At 45.0% G+C, this 18462-nt stretch overlaps 1 long non-coding RNA gene across 1 annotated transcript; it reads left to right on the forward strand.

Annotated features, from left to right (window-relative positions):
* The first annotated feature begins 1167 nt into the window (after positions 1–1167).
* LOC148523619 (uncharacterized) lies at positions 1168–17848 on the forward strand. The gene is made up of 4 exons (XR_015878431.1): positions 1168–1275; positions 9109–9206; positions 16696–16772; positions 17589–17848. It is a non-coding gene; the product is annotated as an uncharacterized LOC148523619 (long non-coding RNA).
* The last annotated feature ends 614 nt before the right edge of the window (positions 17849–18462 follow it).

Raw genomic sequence — 18462 nt, forward strand, 5'->3', positions numbered from 1 at the left:
GCCAAATTAGCACAAGTTTGAATTAATCTCATTGGCTATCCAAAACACGAGAGCCGGATAGACAATATGATGTAATTTTTGGGATCCGAACATAACCAAGTAAAACCGAACTGCTCATCTCTAGTTAATGCCATCCTTAGATGGCATAAACCACTTTATGCCTATGGAAGAAGAGTTTGGAAGATAGGCCATAGTCCCCATTGATAATAATGGGGACTGCTGTCTGCAGAGCTATTTATCCTTCTGTAGGAAATCACTGTGAAATATCCTGCTTTAGACAGTTATCACACATATGCCGGGATGTACTAAATGTGAAAAAGCCATAAAACCCCCGAAAATGCTGTTTTTGGGGGTTTTACCGCTTTCCGCAAACGTACTAATGTACCATCGTCCCAATGGGAGGCGTTGCCCAATAGAAGCCTATAGGTTTATCGGATCCCTCCCATGAGCCCTTAAACCCGGAAGTCCTTCTAGCCGTCAGCGATCCGTGGTATGTACCCGAAGACAGGCGGGATTTACCTCATGTGATGCTTAGTACATCCCGCCAATAGCAACTAATCATAATATATAGGCATAAACTGCTGTTTCTATATACTTTTATGGAAAAAAAATGCTTGATAAATAGGCCCCATAACATAATACTTAGCCATCAGTGAAGTATGACTAGATCTGCCTAGTCTTTACTAAAGTATTAATAGATGTGCAAACAGCATAATAGAAAGAATAAATTGTGTAGCTATTGTAAGCCTGTTGTCTGTATTGTGTGCCTATATGTCACATAAACTCTACAAGGCACAAAGCTAGAACTAAACAGGTTTTTCTATCTACTGAACATAAATATATAAAGAATGTGTTTTCCTATTGGGCTGCTTCACCCCAGAGTGGAATGTCCAATTCTAACCGCATAGTCTAATAGCTGAATGACCAGACTGAAAACAGATTGCTGTAACCATTCCATGGGAAACGCTGGTACCAAGCATTATGCAGTCAGTATAAATAAATCAGCTAAAGTGTATATCTTGGGAATACAGAGGCCGTTTCTAGGCGCAGCTGCTGCTGCTGTTGTTGTTCTATGTCCAGGTAATAAGTCACGTGGGGCTGGCTGGATACACTGACTGGGGATGACTAGGCACATTTCCAAGGCAGCCTCTTCCCACACCGACCACTCCCCGCAGCTGCCTTAAATAGCAGCAGCACAGCCCAGCAGCATCATTACAATACAGGCTGCAGAATGCAGAGCAAGAGCCAAGCAATGAAGATTTATATAGAATACTGGTAAGTACAGAATATGCATTCTCTAGTACTTGTGCAGTCGTGGTTATTAGATTAATATTCTATCAGTGATCGCTTCAATGCCTTTCTTGCAACTCGCAAGAGAGAAATAGAGGGGAGCTACAATCGTGCTGGATCACCAGGAAAGCTAAAAGACTGCAATAAACAGAGGGTCTTGTGCCAGGGCAGTGTTTCCCAAACTCGGAACTCAAGGATCCATAACAGTCCAGATCTTATGTAGTCCATTCTGAAGCACAGGAGACCTAATTAGTACCTTGGTCATTTTGATTTAACTGTCTATACTCAAGCATGCATATTCTACTTTCCTACCCTCCCAGAATGGCCGGAAGGCTCCCAAAGATTTGGTGGCACTCCCGGACGCTAGAAAAAGTGGGCAAGTCTCCTGGCTGGCCACCCTCCACCCCCCCCATCCCCCCCCGGACCTCCCGCATCCCCATGCACATAGTGGGGGGCGATTACACGATTTGCTTTGAAACGCGCCATCGTGGCCCCGCTGTATGCTTCACAATGTTGGTAATCTCGGGATTGTGAAGAGGGGGCAGGGCCACAATGACATGATTGCGTGGCTATGCCCCCCCCACTCACCAAATGATGCATCTCCCTGCCATGCCCACCTTATGCCGTGCCACGCCCAAAATAACTGAGGTACTAATTAAGTCAGCTATGTTCAAGTATGGTTATCATTAAAACCTGGACTGTTAGTGTGCCTCGAGGACCATGATTGGGAACCCCTGGTGTAGATAACGGCTGTAAAATTGGTTCTATATATAGTAGGGATGTGCAGGCTCGGATAGGTTCGAGTTTGCACGTTGAGTTCGGATTTTTCCCTCCAAAAAAACGGAACTCAGAAAGAGGCTAAACGTCATCTTACATGGACGAACATCATCATTCCTGGACTTTTGTCCAGGAATGATGATGTTCGTCCATGTAAGATGACGTTTAGCCTCTTTCTGAGTTCCATTTTTTTGGAGGGAAAAATCCGAACTCAACGTGCAAACTCGAACCTATCCGAGCCTGCACATCCCTAATATATAGTAATGATGTGAGTCTATACAGTAGTCTGGTACAAAGTGTGACTTTCTGCTCAGTGCAATTGGCTAGTTGTGCAGCTTTCTAGCCTTCAATAACTGACCAGGTAGCTATATTTGTAACAAAAATAAACAGCGATACCGCTGTTATCAGGTATCAGTGTGTATCTATGTGGTTACTAAACATCAGGGCCGTAACTAGGGTGCCAGGGCACCACAGGGCAGGGGGTGCTGTTTGGGCATGTCAATTTTCCTGTTTATTATCATTCTCGCTTATAGCTTCCTCTTCTTTTATCCCTGCCATCTCATGGCTGCTATCTCCTCCCTGGCATCATCAATGCAGCTACTGGATTTACACTGTATTTGGCAGTAACTTGGGTAACAGTGGTAAAACAGGATCGATACCCCTTTATCATCATACTGGACAAATCAGATTTGTCATGGCCTTTCCAAATGAGGCCACGTCCATTTTTGGGCATGCGTTTTATGCCGGTCCTCTTTCTTGCACAGGGCACCAAAAAGTCTAGTTACGGCTCAGCTAAACATAAAAACCTGCACCCAAATGAACAATGTTTAGTTGAAGTATAATAACCCAACCTAACACCTGTATCCTATTTCCCTATATAGTGTAAACTTTCACGCAGAGCCCTCTTGCCACTTTGTCTTTCTGTTATTGCACAGTCTTGTTTTATTACTGGTTTGTTTCTATTTGTTAGGAACAACAGAATATGATGTTGTCTTATAAATAACTTAATAGCTGAAATTTTGCATGTAAGCTTACCTCAATTGTATTTAATAATAGCTTTTTCACATATTGTCTAGCCCTCTTTTCAGTAGGACCTTTGTTCTGCAAACCTGCTGAAATAATCTTGAAAGGTAGAATCACTGTAAAATATGGAATTCTGTTACACTCTATAGTCTATACACAGTACAGATATCTAGCATAACGTGGCCACAATATGTAATATTAAGTTATTTATATAGCGCACACATTTTGTAGCACTTTAGAGATAATAATTAGTAATTCACATCTGTTTGTGCCCCAGTGAAGCTTACAAGCTATATTCCCTACCGCTTGCAGGTACATTACACACACACACACACACACACACACACTAATATATATATATATTAGTGTGTGTATAGAGCATTGGTGGGAATCGACTTCAGTGCTTAGAGGCAGTAATACTAACCACTACGCCAACCACACTTGCCAATATGACATTTGTTACATTTAATACAGACCAAGAGGGGTATTCAATTATCGCCAATGTTTGGCTACACACTTATTTGATGATTACAGTAAAGCAACATCGCAAATATATCTGGGAAGTTGGCGCTGAATAAATGATCAGAACACCTGCACCTCACAGCCACAGCATTAAATTGAATGCCCCCATTCAACACTTTATCCATCCAAAATGAGGCATGGTCATATTACAGCTCTGTTATCCCCTTTACAGACATATGACACCAGTGTTCTCTCCAGGGCCTATGTAATGGGCACTCTGCCCAGAATTATTCTCACAGATTCCAGCAGCCAGGGCCAGGGTTGGAAGGTTAGGATTGCCCCCAGGGGCCCCTGAGACATGCCACCACAGACATAATGCCACCACAGGTTGGCCCCCGCCCACAGGCAGCATCGCATCATGATATATCATATCCACTGCCGGGTACTGGCATTGCCGAGGTAGATTCTCCAGTGACCTCTTCTCCCTTCAAACAGCTGAATCTGGAAGAGCTTCTTCTATTGGGGCATTAATCCCACCAGGTCCCTGCTTTGATTCTGCACTGGCAGAACCGCCTGAAGTGCCCTGTGAAGGAGTAAGTTGTAAGGGCTTTGGATTTTTTGAGTCAGTTCTGACCCAGCACACGAGCCTCTACCCCAGCGTCTCCTCTGTAGTGGCACGCAGGGCACATGCCACTCTTGCCCTACCCTTGTTACTCCACTAGGGCCACACCTATTGGGTGTGCTCCGTATGAGCATGGCTGTGCCTTCTTGGAGGCTGTGTTCTGCCACACATTCCTAATATGACCTGATCGCTGGACAATTCCATAACAACGGCATTATATATATTCAACATGACATCCCCAGCACAACTGTGTAAAACCCCCAAATAGCATTAAATAGTGGGTGTGGGTATGCAGCTAATGTGTTTTTTCTTATTTAGTATTTTTCAAACATAAAACCATCCACCATCCATACACTGCATTTATATATCAAACCCAGCAAATGTCCAGGATATAGAATCTGTATATGACCAGTACATTATAACCAGTAAGGGCCATCAAAAATATTTAAAACCAATTTCTCCTTCATCCACTAGGGGACACTGGAGCTTCATGACAGTGGGGTATAGACGGTGGGTTGAGTTGAGCCTGGCACTTTAAAAATCTACAAGTGTGACTGGCTCCTCCCCCTCTATGCCCCATCAACCCCAGTTTTTAGAATGTGCCCGAGTAGAGCCGGTGCACAGGGGCTGTCTCCAGCCCTTATATTAATTTTATATAGATAAAGAGAATCAAAGTCAAGAGGACAGGCAGACTGTTAGCTGTGACAGTCTGCCTGCATCGTGGGAGCCGCCAGAGAGGGGACCACACGGCTACTGCAGCCTGTGTCCGGTCACCCTATGGAGGGGAGGCTGCTTTAGGCAGTTAGGAGTCATCAGACTCAGCGGGGCCCGCCACAGCTACCACTGGCTTGTGTCCGGGTCCCCGCTCTCCCCTCACTGCCCAGCGCTCTGGCCGCAGCAGCCCGGTGAGTAGCAAGGCAGATCTGATTACCTTGGCAGAACATATTCAGGAGTCTGCTGTATACTTAGGAGACGCCTCCAGAGATATCGGCCAGGTAGGCGCTAGGATTTCTGCTTCGGCGGTCTCTGCTCGCCGGGCACTTTGGCTTCGTGCCTGGCAAGCGGATGCGGAGTCAAAAAGAGCAGTGGAAGCTCTTCCTTTCACAGGCGATATTTTATTTGGTCCAGAGCTGGACAAATGGATCTCGCTGGCCACTGGAGGTAAGAGTACTTTTCTACCTTCATCAGCACCTCCTCCGCGTCGCTCGTTTAGGGGACCTTCCTTTCGTTCCTTTCGAGCATCGGCAAGATTTCAGGGACGATCGCGAGGTTCGTCTTCAGCGGGGCGAGGAGGCCGTGCTAGAGGACGTCAAGCAAATATTGGCCGCCGTCCAGATCCCAAGCCAGCAGACAAGCCTGTGGCATGACAGGCTCCCATCCCATCTCGGAAATCCGAAGGTGGGGGCTCGCCTCCAGCGTTTCTCGGAGGTTTGGAGACGGACTTCTCCAGACACTTGGGTTCGAAATCGAGTTCGCTTTCACTCCTCCTCGGCGTTATTTTACAACAGGTTTGCTCGTCGATCCCTTGAAGCAACTAATTTTGCGTCAAGCGATCGAGAAACTTTTGCTGGCCGAGGTCCTTGTGGCGGTTCCCACTGCACAAAGGCAACAAGGGTTTTACTCAAACCTTTTTGTGGTTCCGAAACCAGATGGGTCAGTCAGACCCATTCTGAATCTGAAATCATTGAACCAGTATCTTTCATTTCACAGGTTCAAGATGGAATCTGTCAATTGCGGGACTAGAGGCAGAAGAGTTTCTGGTGTCGATAGATATCAAGGACGCCTATCTGCATGTCCCAATTTGGGTTCCTCACCAGGCTTTCCTCAGATTTGCCATCAGGGAAGCTCAATTCCAGTTTCAGGCCCTGCCATTCGGTCTCTCGTCAGCTCCCAGGGTATTCACCAAAGTAATGGCCGTCATGGTGTCTCACTTGCGCTCTCGGGGGGTGACGATAGTTCCGTACCTAGACGATTTACTCATCAAGGCTCCGACGGCAGAAGTCCTTTTACACCAAGTGTCCCTTACACATCAGATTCTCATTCAACATGGATGGATTGTGAACTTCCAGAAGTCTCAGTTGATGCCGTCCCAGAGACTTCAGTTCCTAGGAATGATTCTAGACACTGTTCTGCTTGTATATTCTTGCCAAGGGACAAGGCCATAGCCATACAGGAGCTGGTTCGTCTAGTGCTCAGACCCAGGAAAGTATCTGTGCATCTTTGCATCCGTCTCCTGGGGAAAATGGTGGCTTCCTTCGAGGCCATCCAATTCGGCAGATTTCACTCCAGAATATTTCAACTGGATCTTCTGTCTCAGTGGTCCGGGTCCCACCTACAGATGCATCGGCTGGTGCGTCTGTCTCCCCGGACCCGCATATCCTTGCTCTGGTGGCTTCGGACGGTGCATCTGTTAGCGGGTCGGCGCTTCGGAATTTGGAATTGGACCTTGGTCACCACGGACGCCAGCCTCCGCGGATGGGGAGCGGTGGTTCTGGACAATCACTTCCAGGGGCTTTGGTCGCAGCAGGAGTCCCTCTTACCAATCAATGTTCTCGAACTGCGGGCAGTCTACAGAGCTTTGATACAGGCTGCTCCTCTGTTACGAGGACTTCCGGTTCGGATACAATCCGACAACGCCACGGCAGTGGCATACATAAATCGCCAAGGGGGAACCCGCAGTCGGATGGCAATGAGAGAAGCCAGTCGCATCCTTCTGTGGGCAGAAAGACACGTAGAGGTAATTTCCGCAGTGTTTATTCCGGGGGTCGACAACTGGGAAGCAGACTACCTCAGTCGTCAGGATCTTCATCCCGGGGAGTGGTCCCTTCATCCCGAGGTCTTTCATCAACTGGTTTGCAGATGGGGGAAGCCACAGATAGACCTGATGGCATCTCGGATAAATCATCAACTACCCCTTTACTGCTCCAGGACCATGGATCCGGCAGCGGTGGGAGCGGATGCTTTACTGATCCCTTGGCCATACAGCCTTGTGTACCTGTTCCCACCGTTTCCGCTCCTCCCTCGGATTCTCAAGCGGATCAAACGAGAGTCGTCCACCGTCATCCTAGTGGCTCCGGATTGGCCTCGTCGGGTTTGGTACTCCGATCTTTTATTCCTTCTGGCAGACGAACCTTGGCCTCTTCCGCTACGATCGGACCTTCTACAACAGGGTCCATGTGTGTACCCGGATTTACGGCGGCTTCGTTTAATGGCGTGGCTATTGAGACCGCCATCCTAAGAAGCCATGGAGTTCCTAGGTCGGTCATTCCTACCATGCTTAGGGCTAGAAAACCGGTAACATCAGCGCATTATCATCGCATTTGGAGGGCTTATATCTCCTGGTGTGAAGGTCGTGGATCCTCCACTTCCTCTTTTCATTTACCACGTCTTCTTCTTTTTCTTCAAAAAGGCCTCGATGCGGGGTTACGCTTGGGATCGCTTAAAGTGCAGATTTCTGCTCTTTCTATTTTTTTCCAGCGTCGCCTAGCTCTGATTCCGGAGGTTCAGACCTTTTTTCAAGGGGTACTTAGAATTCAGCCCCCCTTTGTGCCACCCACGGCTCCTTGGGACCTGAATCTTGTTTTATCTTTTCTTCAGTCATCCACCTTTGAGCCTTTGCAGGAGGTGGAATTGAAGTATTTGACTTGGAAGATGATCCTTTTATTGGCCCTGGCTTCGGCCAGACGTGTGTCTGAACTTGGAGCCTTGTCCTGCCGTTCCCCTTACTTGATTTTTCACGAAGATCGGGCGGAACTTCGTACCCGGCCTTCCTTTTTGCCCAAGGTGGTCTCGGGTTTTCATCTGAATCAGCCGATTGTAGTGCCAGCGTTGTCGGACTCTTCTGGGGATTCTCACTCCTTGGATGTGGTTCGGGCACTTCGCATTTATGTGTCTCGTACTGAGGGGCTACGTAAATCAGAGGCTCTATTCGTCCTTTATGATGCTAATCGGTGTGGCTGGCCTGCGTCTAAAAAAACTTTGGCCAGGTGGATTCGTCTGACTATTCGTCAGGCATATGTTGCTTCTGCTCGACCACCGCCGGTATCCATTTCTGCGCATTCTACGCGCTCTGTGGGTACTTCTTGGGCGGCACGTAGAGGTGTCTCGGCTTCACAGCTTTGTAGGGCAGCGACGTGGTCTTCGGTTCATACTTTTGTACGTTTCTACAGATTTGACACTTTTGCGGCTTCTGCTTCAAATTTTGGTCGTAGTGTCTTGCAGGGCGTTCAGTACTCTCCCCCCCAGGAGGGTAGCTTTGGGACGTCCCCACTGTCATGAAGCTCCAGTGTCCCCTAGTGGATGAAGGAGACAACAGGATTTTGGTACTTACCGTTAAATCCATTTCTCCGATTCCACAGGGGACACTGGACGCCCACCCAGTGCTTCTTGCCTGTTCTCAGTTGCTTGTTCTGCTTCAGTTCTGTTGCAGTTTTGTCTGTTTTTATTGTGTGACTGTTTATCACTGCAGCCTGCTGTGTTCTTGCAGTGTGTCAGTATGTTGGATGTTTCTTTTCCTGTTCTCCTTCTCTGTTCTTCAGTCTGTTCTCCATCTCCTCTCGGGCTCAGTTCTTTAAAACTGGGGTTGATGGGGCATAGAGGGGGAGGAGCCAGTCACACTTGTAGATTTTTAAAGTGCCAGGCTCAACTCAACCCACCGTCTATACCCCACTGTCATGAAGCTCCAGTGTCCCCTGTGGAATCGGAGAAATGGATTTAACGGTAAGTACCAAAATCCTGTTATTCATAACTTGTATCACACTCCATACACCTAGGCTACTGTTACCCTACATTAGGTGAAATTACCATAATTAAGTTATGTTTAAGAACTCATAAGGAATAAATTGTAATATTAAGAAAATATGTAGTTTGGCACCCAGTAATCGCTGAGGTGAATAAATATATAATGGTAATGTTGTTGGGTGTTTCTTTCTCAGTGGAAGGTGAGGCTATGAGGCCCGTTATCAGGAGCTTGCAGCTACAATTAAGGAGCATGTACCTGATGCGGATATCAGTGGTGGAGTTGGCAGAGTTGGTAAGTATAAGGTTGTCTTCATTATTGTCTTCACTCCATCAAGGGGCTACATATACTAAGAGGCAGGGTTTACAGCGATCATACTGAGTGCAAAATCATTGCCTGTAATTTTACTGGTGTTTTAAAATCTGTAGGGAAAGAAAATCGGTTCTTTGAAAACCCAGCGCTTAGTAAATGTAAATCTATGTCTCGTACAGCAGCTAAACAATCTTCCATAAACATAATGGGGGAAAGTTCCCGGAGCTATTCAATAGACCGCTCTGCCCTGCACTTAGTCGAGAGATGCCGGTTACCGCGCCTTAAGCCAGGTGTTAAATCGCAGTTATCGGCATTCTCTGACTTGTGTCGGCCGCCATGCTGTTAGCACATGCGCTAGGCTGGATAACATCATCGCTGGCCTAGTTTAGTCAGATTTCTGCTCGCACCTTAGGAGGATGTGAGCAGAAATCCTCTAGTTGGGAGTTTACGCAGTCAAGTGAATAGCTCCGGGAACTCCTTACCGGATCTACTCAACATCGCACAGAATTGAATTGCCCCCAATAAAATGTCTTTTTCTTGCTCTTCTTTTAATGGTTTTCTGTTGGGAAGTCATATGAGATGTTGCAAATAATAGTTATACAATAATAATAGGGATGTTTTTTAAATTTCATCTTCAGTTAACTGTGGAAGTCAAGTTGCTCGGACAACCAGTCACATGATGACATTCATTTTCAAAACTACTGTAAGGCTGGGTACACACTGGAACGATCAGCAATCGATTCTACTTTACTGACTATTTCCTTTGAGCCAAGAACAAGCGATATTGAGCGTACACACATTGCAGTCGACTGAACGATATATTATATTGTTTGGTCACAAATTATTTTTAGCATTGCTCCTGTACACACTAGAACGACCGTCCTTTGGATCCCCTGGAAATTTGAATAATGGTGCTGATGAAGAACACCTGTACACTCTGCACGGGGTCCAGCATACAGAAAAATGGTGGAGGGCTGTGGGAGGACCAGGGTATGACATGATGTCAAATCTGTCCGACAAATTGTTTGTCGCCTGGTTTGCCATACACACTGCATGATGGGCACAAAATCGCTAGCGATATCGCTAGCGATATCGCTAGGTTTGATATGCAGTACAAACGATCAGCGACAGTCGCTATCGACCAGAGGGAGCGCGCAGTCATGCGTACACACGGAGTGATATGCCGTTTCGTAATGACATATCGGTCCGTCATCGATTCAGTGTGTGCCCAGCTTTAGAATCTGAGAATAGTTTGGTTCGGTGCTTATTCTATATTATGATCTATAGATCAATTCTCTATCTCCCATGTCAGAATGTAAGTGTTCAACGATCAATCCTTTCTGTCTGTACATAACAGGGAGACACTATCAGTCAGATTCATGACTACATAGTTTCTTATATTTAGCCTTATTACAGTACCTTAGCTTATTTATTCTTCTCGTATTAAAATCATTCTACCGAAATTACTGATTAATAGTAAAGTAACGGATCCACATCCGGTATCATACACTTGTGTTCTTCTTCAGGGCAGGTCAAATTGCAACTGAGTATTGTTTAAATAATGAATCAACCTCACATGTGTGTCACATGGGGGTCTATTCATGGAGCAGAGAAAAGTCCTGTTTTGCGGTAAGCAGGGCTTTTCTCTGCTTGATGCAATTCACAGAGCGGGTTACCGTGGAGAAGTTCATTATTTCTCCCTCTGCACCACCACTCCTTGGCTGAATTGCATCACCATACTGTAGTATGGTGAGTCAGATTCATTAAAGGATGGAAATCTCTGCTTTCCATTCTGCTGCCGTGTACAGATTCGCCACCTCAGGTTAGCGTCATCTGAACATCAGTGTGAAACGGGCAGGGAAGTTGCTCACTTCTGTCTTCTGATCGGTGCTGGCTCCGCCCCCTTGATGACTCAGCAGCCTCCCCCGAGCACAGCCACCGGCGCATGCGCTGGAATGGACTGCCTTCACCTCCCGGCTACTCACCGTGGACCACAGCCGAAGACCGGACCGCCAGAGCCCTGGCTACCAGATTGCATCGCCGGAAAGGTAAGTATACGTGAATTGCTACTATAGTGGCAATTCTGTTTTCATTTTCTTTATGAATAGACCCCATGGTATGAGTGAATTTAAAAATTACACAGAATTCTTAAACTATACACTGCTAATTAGAGTTTATGAAATAAAAAAGTTACACTGTGTGTGAGATATACAATGTGTATAGGGGCTTATTGGGAACTTAAAGTGCTCTTGTGTTAGGTGTGTAGGTGTCATTAACAGGAAGTGGGTCATTATCATGTAACAGGCTGTGGGACTAATTCTTATACATGGGGTGTAGCTATCTCTTTCCCATTTGCTCTTGCAGTTTCCCTAGCTGCTGATGTCTTAAGCTGGGTACACACTGGCAGATATACTGGCCGATCAATTTATCGGCCAATATATTGTATGTCCGTCGTCGGCCAGTGTGTACCAGCGATATGTCTATGAATAACATCGTTCACTGATATATCGCGTCAGGCTGTGCTGCACAGCCGATGGCAGATATATCTGCCGATGGTATGTAGTCATGACTGTGAAATCCCAGCATGGGACTAATGATAGGCGTCAAAATACCGGCGCCTATCATTATCCAGATGCCAAAATCCAGACGCCCGGCTTACCGAACGAAGGTAAGCCGGGCGTAGGGACCTCTTACCCGAGGGAGGGTTAGGTTTAGGGGCTCCCTGGAGGACTTAGGGTTAGGCACCCCTGGGAGAGTTAGGTTTAGGGTGCGGGAAGGGGGGTTAGGTTTAGGCACCCCTGGGGGGAGGGATAGGATTAGGCACCCCTAAGGGAGGGTTAGGGGGGAGAGGGTTAGGGTTAGAATTTGCCTTAGTCTGGATTTTCAGATTTCTGCCTTCCAGCGTCTGTATTACATCCGCCGGGCTTAAGTCCGGCAGTATGTTATACCGATTCCCTGCAGATTTATCTGTCCTTGGTGCTGTGTGTAGGGGTGATCAGCTGACCGGGGAGGGGGACCCCGGCCAGATAGCAGTGATGGTTGTCCAGTGTGTATGAACAACAATCATCTGCAGATACAGTATATCTTTTAGGTGTTTACCCAGCATTACACTCAGATGCAACTTGGTCGGATCCTGGATGTTGGGCCCTGTTTGGAAAAGGGATGGGTAGTATTTAACACCTGGAAAGCAGTGCAACTATTGCACTTAACTGCCGCTATTATGTATCCATATCACAGGGGATATTTTTAATTTTTTCTGAAAATATCCCCACTATGTACAAAACGGGAACAGTACAAACAATGTCAGATTCCGGGGCTGCGAGAGTGAAATCGAAAAATCTTCCCTCCTGCTCCTGGAGCCTCCATAGGCTTAAAGCAGTTTACATAATCTGAAGATGATGTAAACTACTGGGGCCAACTCCAAAAGCTTCGCTATTTGGAGTTTGGTACATACAGTAGGGGTCAGGTCGTAGTCCCCATTTATAATGATGTGGACTGCGATCTGCAGCGCTAATTAGCATTTTGTGGGAGATTTCTGCGAAATCTCCTGCATTGCGCCATTAGTACATTGGAACAATACATAATTTTATGTGAAAAACTGCTTCATACATAGGCCCCTTAGGACTTCTACATTGATTAATGTGATGTTTATCTACTAATAAATGAGAATTTTCTAACATGGACCTCTATCAAGGTGGCCAACATGCCGGTGATGTTCATCTACTAGAGAGCAATGGATCTGTGCACAGTGATGCATAATATTTCCTATTTTTTTGTATAGTTTAATTGTAATGTGCACAATGTATTTTTTGTATTGTTGGCATAAGGTTTGATCGTTTGTTTAACTTGTGATTGCAAAGTATTTTCTACAAAATGTCCCAGTCACTATTTATCCTTATCTGACAATAAAATATTCAGCTCCACAAATTCCATTTTTATCTCCTGATAACTGTACTCCCAACAATTTACATATGCTTTAAGGGAAATGGCCCCTGATATGTTCTCATTGTAATGTAACAAGAGAATGTAGCAGAGGCTGGACTGGATTCCATTACAGTATGATAAAAATAAAGCAAAGTGTAACCACTCCTTGTTGGCATTGGGGATTTTACATTTCCTTTGTTACGTTTACATGTTTCTTACATGCTAACAAACTAAAATATAGAAACTCTCGCACTTTGGAGCCAGCATTTATACTTCTCATTCCGCTGTGATGTCACTGGTTCCTAACTTATTGATGGGTTACAGTTAATATTGCTTCAGTATTTGTAAGCAGTGATACCTTTTGCATGTACTTACTGTGCAGCTTCGTGTACACCGTATATATGGCAGTGGCGTCCATGCCCTTGCAGGGAAAATGATGCCACACGCAAATGTCTTCATTAATTTATTTCAATCCTTTGTTTAACCTCTACATAACCAGTTTTCTTAATGGCTCATCCACCAGAGCAGTTATCAGTTTATTACAGTTGGTGTAGTCCATTTAATTATTGGGGCTGATGCAGTTTTTCTCAAAATGGGCATAAACTACACTGCAAAAACAGCAGATTACCGCACACATGCAGAGCCATACACATCTCCTGATCTGTTCGGCTCTGCATTGGCAGTTTTCATCAGTGTGTTCATTTGTACCTACCGTCTAGCAGGTGCAAAAGATACGCATATATGCCCAGAACTGCTGGTCTGCATGAGCCTCATTTACATTTCTGATTGTACTCCTTTCCTTACCCATTCTACTTACCACGTCATAAGAATGTGCAAGTGCCAGATACATAAAAGTCTGCATTTGTATGCGCAATTTGTATTTTCCGTGGCACAAACCGGCATCCATTCAGTTCCACATCAGCCCTTTGAGTTCCTTTTTGGTAGCTTAGGGCCTGATTCAGAGATGCATGCAATACCCAGCGCTGCTGAGATCCTGTACGCAGTGGACTTGCGAAAATATGTTAATGACTCAGCAGCCATCTTGTGACAAAGACTCTCACCTCCAGCATTTCGCATGCGCTGCTTACATACAAAAGCAGAAACATCAGTCGCTTGTCGAACCTCTCTGCTACTGCCATTGCTAACCAATTACTGCATGTTCGCAGTGCAGCATTGGTGCATGCGCAGTGGCAATAAGTTACTCCAGTGTCCGCCATTAGCATTTTGTTCATCTCTAAATCAGGCCCTTACTGGGAATTATATGCGTGGGTTTTTTGTTTTCTGGCATAATATACAGCAGCAGTGTTTCCCAAGCTTTATTCTTCAGGGAGCACTAACAGTGCACGTTTTCCAGGTCTCCTCACAGTAAAATAAATAGCTCCACCTGTGGATCTTTTAAAATGTGAGTTTGAGAAAAACACTGATAGATAGGAAGCAAGCAACAAGAACGATTATGTCCATAATTCTGCCCATGGATATTGTTACTCTTTGGGTAAACACAGGGATATATGGATACTTCTGCAGAGCAGTACTTCACCATGGGTTGGGTACGTGATGCTGGCACTTGGGATCTCGCCAGTCAGAATACCGACACTGGCATCCCGACCAGGTTAGAATGCCGACACCCCAGGAAATTAATCCTAATCCTCCCTCCCTGGTGCCTACACCTAACCCCTCCCCCCCAGTGCCTAAGCCTAACCCCCCCAGGAGCCTAAACCTAACCCCCCCCCCCCCCTCCTCCTGCAGTCTAACCCTCCATAGTGCCTAACCCTAACCCCAGTACTTACCTTTGGGATTCCGGCTGTCGGGATGCCAGCGACTGTATTCTGACCGCTGGAATCCTAGCGGACGGCATTCTGACCGCATCACCTTCACCATATATATACTTTACTTAAAGCCTGCCAATTATAGTATACCTCGCAACTGTCCAAACTTTGGTGGTACAGTGCCACCATCCCAGAGTCTGCACATTTCTCATATCTCAGAGGAAATTAGAAGGTATGTCCTCACTCGCCATGGTGTGGTGTGGCTGCGTTCTGCTATAGAAGTTTCAAATGGGAGGGCGTGTATGGGGTACAGGGTCACTGTTCAAAGATAAAATTGTTTTTTTTTTCTCTCTTTGATGGCATGGCTCAGCAGTATGTCTGTGCACAAAGGAGGGAAGTTAGGGTGACATAGATGTCATTCACATTTTAGGGAGCATTCTTGTGCTGGCAAGGGTTTAGATAAGACAGGAAAGCTGAGGAATAAGTGTTTTTACTTGCTGTATAGACTGTAGATTTGCGAAGGCCACTAAGTTGATGCCTCTTCCAAATCTTTAAAGTTAATGTAGCATAAATTTGAAGGTTATGTCCATAAGAATAGTTTTGCTATGTATCAATGACCTTTAAATCACACTAAGACAATATCATACTTTATTTATATAGCACAGATGTATAATGCTTAAGGCTATACAACATTTATCCATTAATTACAATCCACTAGCCCAGTGGAACTTAGTCTAAAGGGGCCTATCCATTAGCAGACTTTCTGCACGATGCTACCAAAACCAGGAGGTTTTGGTCGGAATGTGCAGGAAGTCTGCTAGTGGATAGCCGGCAAGGACCAGCGATGCGCGTGCATGCTGGGTCCTTGCCGACCCGACTATCTCTCCAACATGCCGGTCAACCTGACAACAGTAGTCAGGTACGGCATGTTAGGAGATAGGAAGCCGGACGTGCAGCAGCGGCAGCACTGAAAAGACGTTCAGTGAACGTCTTTCAGTGCAGCTCAGCATCCGGCGACTTGAATGTCTCAACTCTAGTCATTCAGACCTTCAAAGTCTATAAATGGAAAGGCCCCCATACATCTGCCAGCCGATTGCCCAATTGGAACCACTGATCCCTCTGTCGAAATCAATCAATGATCGCCGATCCGTCTGGGAATCTCTAAAATTCATGTTAATAATCCGCGATTTGCTGATCATGATCATTATTTGGTTGAGATTAGCAAATTCGGGAAATCCAATATGTTGGCCTTCACCAGTGCCCTGGAATCTGGGGATTGGGGAATTGCCCCAGTCAATGCATATGTATGTGGGGGCCTTCATTTACCCACCAATGACAAACTCTCATATAGTACATAATGAGTTTAACTTGATAAGAAACCAGTTAGCCTGCCATGTGTGTGTGGACTGAAGCACACACAAAAAAAGCACACATAAACAACGGAAGAATATACAAGGCATTGTAAAATCCACTGTGTGTGTGTGTGTGTGTGTGTATGTATGTATGTATGTATGTTTGTGTGTGTGTGTGTGTGTGTGTGTATGTATATATATATATATATATATATATATATATATATATATATAATTTTTTTTTGTTTTTTTATGAACATAACTATTAAGTGTATCATTTAGTGCACAAAATGTAAATACATGGTCTTTGGTTTATTTTTTTCTTAATTGCATTCTATTCCTGAATGGTGAATATATTGTTTGGAAAGGACACAAATTTAATTGCTATGTAATTAATTTAAGTATGGTAAACTGTTAATTTCTTAATAGGAAGCTTTGAAGTCAAAGTTAACGATGAGTTGATCTTCTCTAAACTGGAATGCGGTGGCTTCCCATTCCCTGAAGACGTAAGTCTGTCGAGATCTGTATTGCCAGTGATATAAGTCCAGTCATTTGGTATAAGTGTCAGCTTAATTACTTTGGAACAAGATGAAACAATTTGCCTTGAATACTACAGAAGAGACCTAATATCATAGGTGACCCTATGTTTCTAGAAGAACACAAGGCTGTAAACTGCCACTTGAAGCAAGATTAGTCTAATTTGGGGTTAAAGTTTTGTGGGGGCCCCAGGGCAACTAACTTGTGGGGAGTCCTTATAATAAAATTATCAATAAAAGATATGTTGGCAAGGTTATTAAAAAGTATGTGTAAATATTCCCAGCACCACAAATGTGTTATGCATGCTGTAGTGCCCCCAGATCACATTATGCCATGCAGAAACCCCAGTTCACATATGCCACAGTGCCCCCACGCTGGTGATTTAGCTATGTGTGTAGGGCCCCCCAGTTTGTGGGGGCTCCTGGGCAACCGCCCCTTGTTGTTCCAGCTCAGATTAGGATTTCCCAAACTCTGTCTTGAAGGCACCCTAACAGTCCAGGTTTTTAAGGATACCCATGCTTCAACACAGGTGACTTAATTAGTACCTCTATCAGTTTGATTTAACCACCTGTGCTCAAGCATGGATATCTTTAAAACCTGAACTGTTAGGATGAGTCCAGTTTGGGAAATCCTGGTCTAAATTGTTTCACTATATATTCTGCCTTGAATTAGATCTCCCCATGATAACACTATATGTTATGTATTTATTATGGCATAGTGTTCTGGGTAAATATAACCTTAGAGAAGTCACAAGTGTCAGTATATTTTTTACTCTGTGTGCTTAGATCATTAAAACACTGGAGAAGATGAAAGAAGGACACCGTGGTGAGAAGATCACAAGGAGCAAAACATCTTGCACCATCCAGTAGCGCTCAGCTGGTATAGAAGACGGAAGACAGCCTGGTTTACAGACTAGAGCAGGTTCTGCTAATGACTGGTTTCGTCAAAAAGCCGAGGAAATCATGAGCAATCTTAGAATCTGCCCTTAAGATCTGTAATCCAGATGATTTTTGCTCCATGTTCAATAAATATTCTCTAAACACTGCTCAATGAGTTCTTTTATTTAATCCAAAACATAATCTATGACCTTTAGTAAATGTACATCCTAATGATCCAAGATAAATTATCATTCAGGCAGCACCATTTATTTTATTTTTTTTTCAAGAAATAAAGGGATACAGGGAAAAGGCAGGGTGATACAGGTATGTGAAACATTGTATAGTGGACATGCATTCTCACCATCTGGACCCACTTGTAAGATTTAATGCTAACAGAAGATAATGAACATTGTTTTAAAGAGGGGATAGAATTTGTGGGCATGCTGGAAAACGAGGACCTCCTGTAGTAAATACATGCCAGTTTGTAGTACCACTCCATCAATGGAGACTTAGTTGATTGGGCAGTTTAAAGTTTCCATCAAGAAACTGCAATTAAGCTTTGTACACAGATTCCCGATGTTCAGGAATCTGTGCATGAGCCAGACCCAATACTGTGCATGTGTAGTACAGGGTCCGCAGCAGGCTGTTAGTGAATGACAGTCTGCTGCCGTTTCAGGCAGGGAGGAGGCGGCGACTGCCTCCGTTTCCCAAAATTGAGGCACGCTGCCGCTGTTGTCGGGGAGTGATGAGGCCAGGATCTCTGTCGGCTGAAGGAGATTTT

This window comes from Taudactylus pleione, unplaced genomic scaffold, assembly GCF_031769625.1.
Source record: "Taudactylus pleione unplaced genomic scaffold, aTauple2 ptg000129l, whole genome shotgun sequence".
NCBI classification, from domain to species: Eukaryota; Metazoa; Chordata; class Amphibia; order Anura; family Myobatrachidae; genus Taudactylus; species Taudactylus pleione.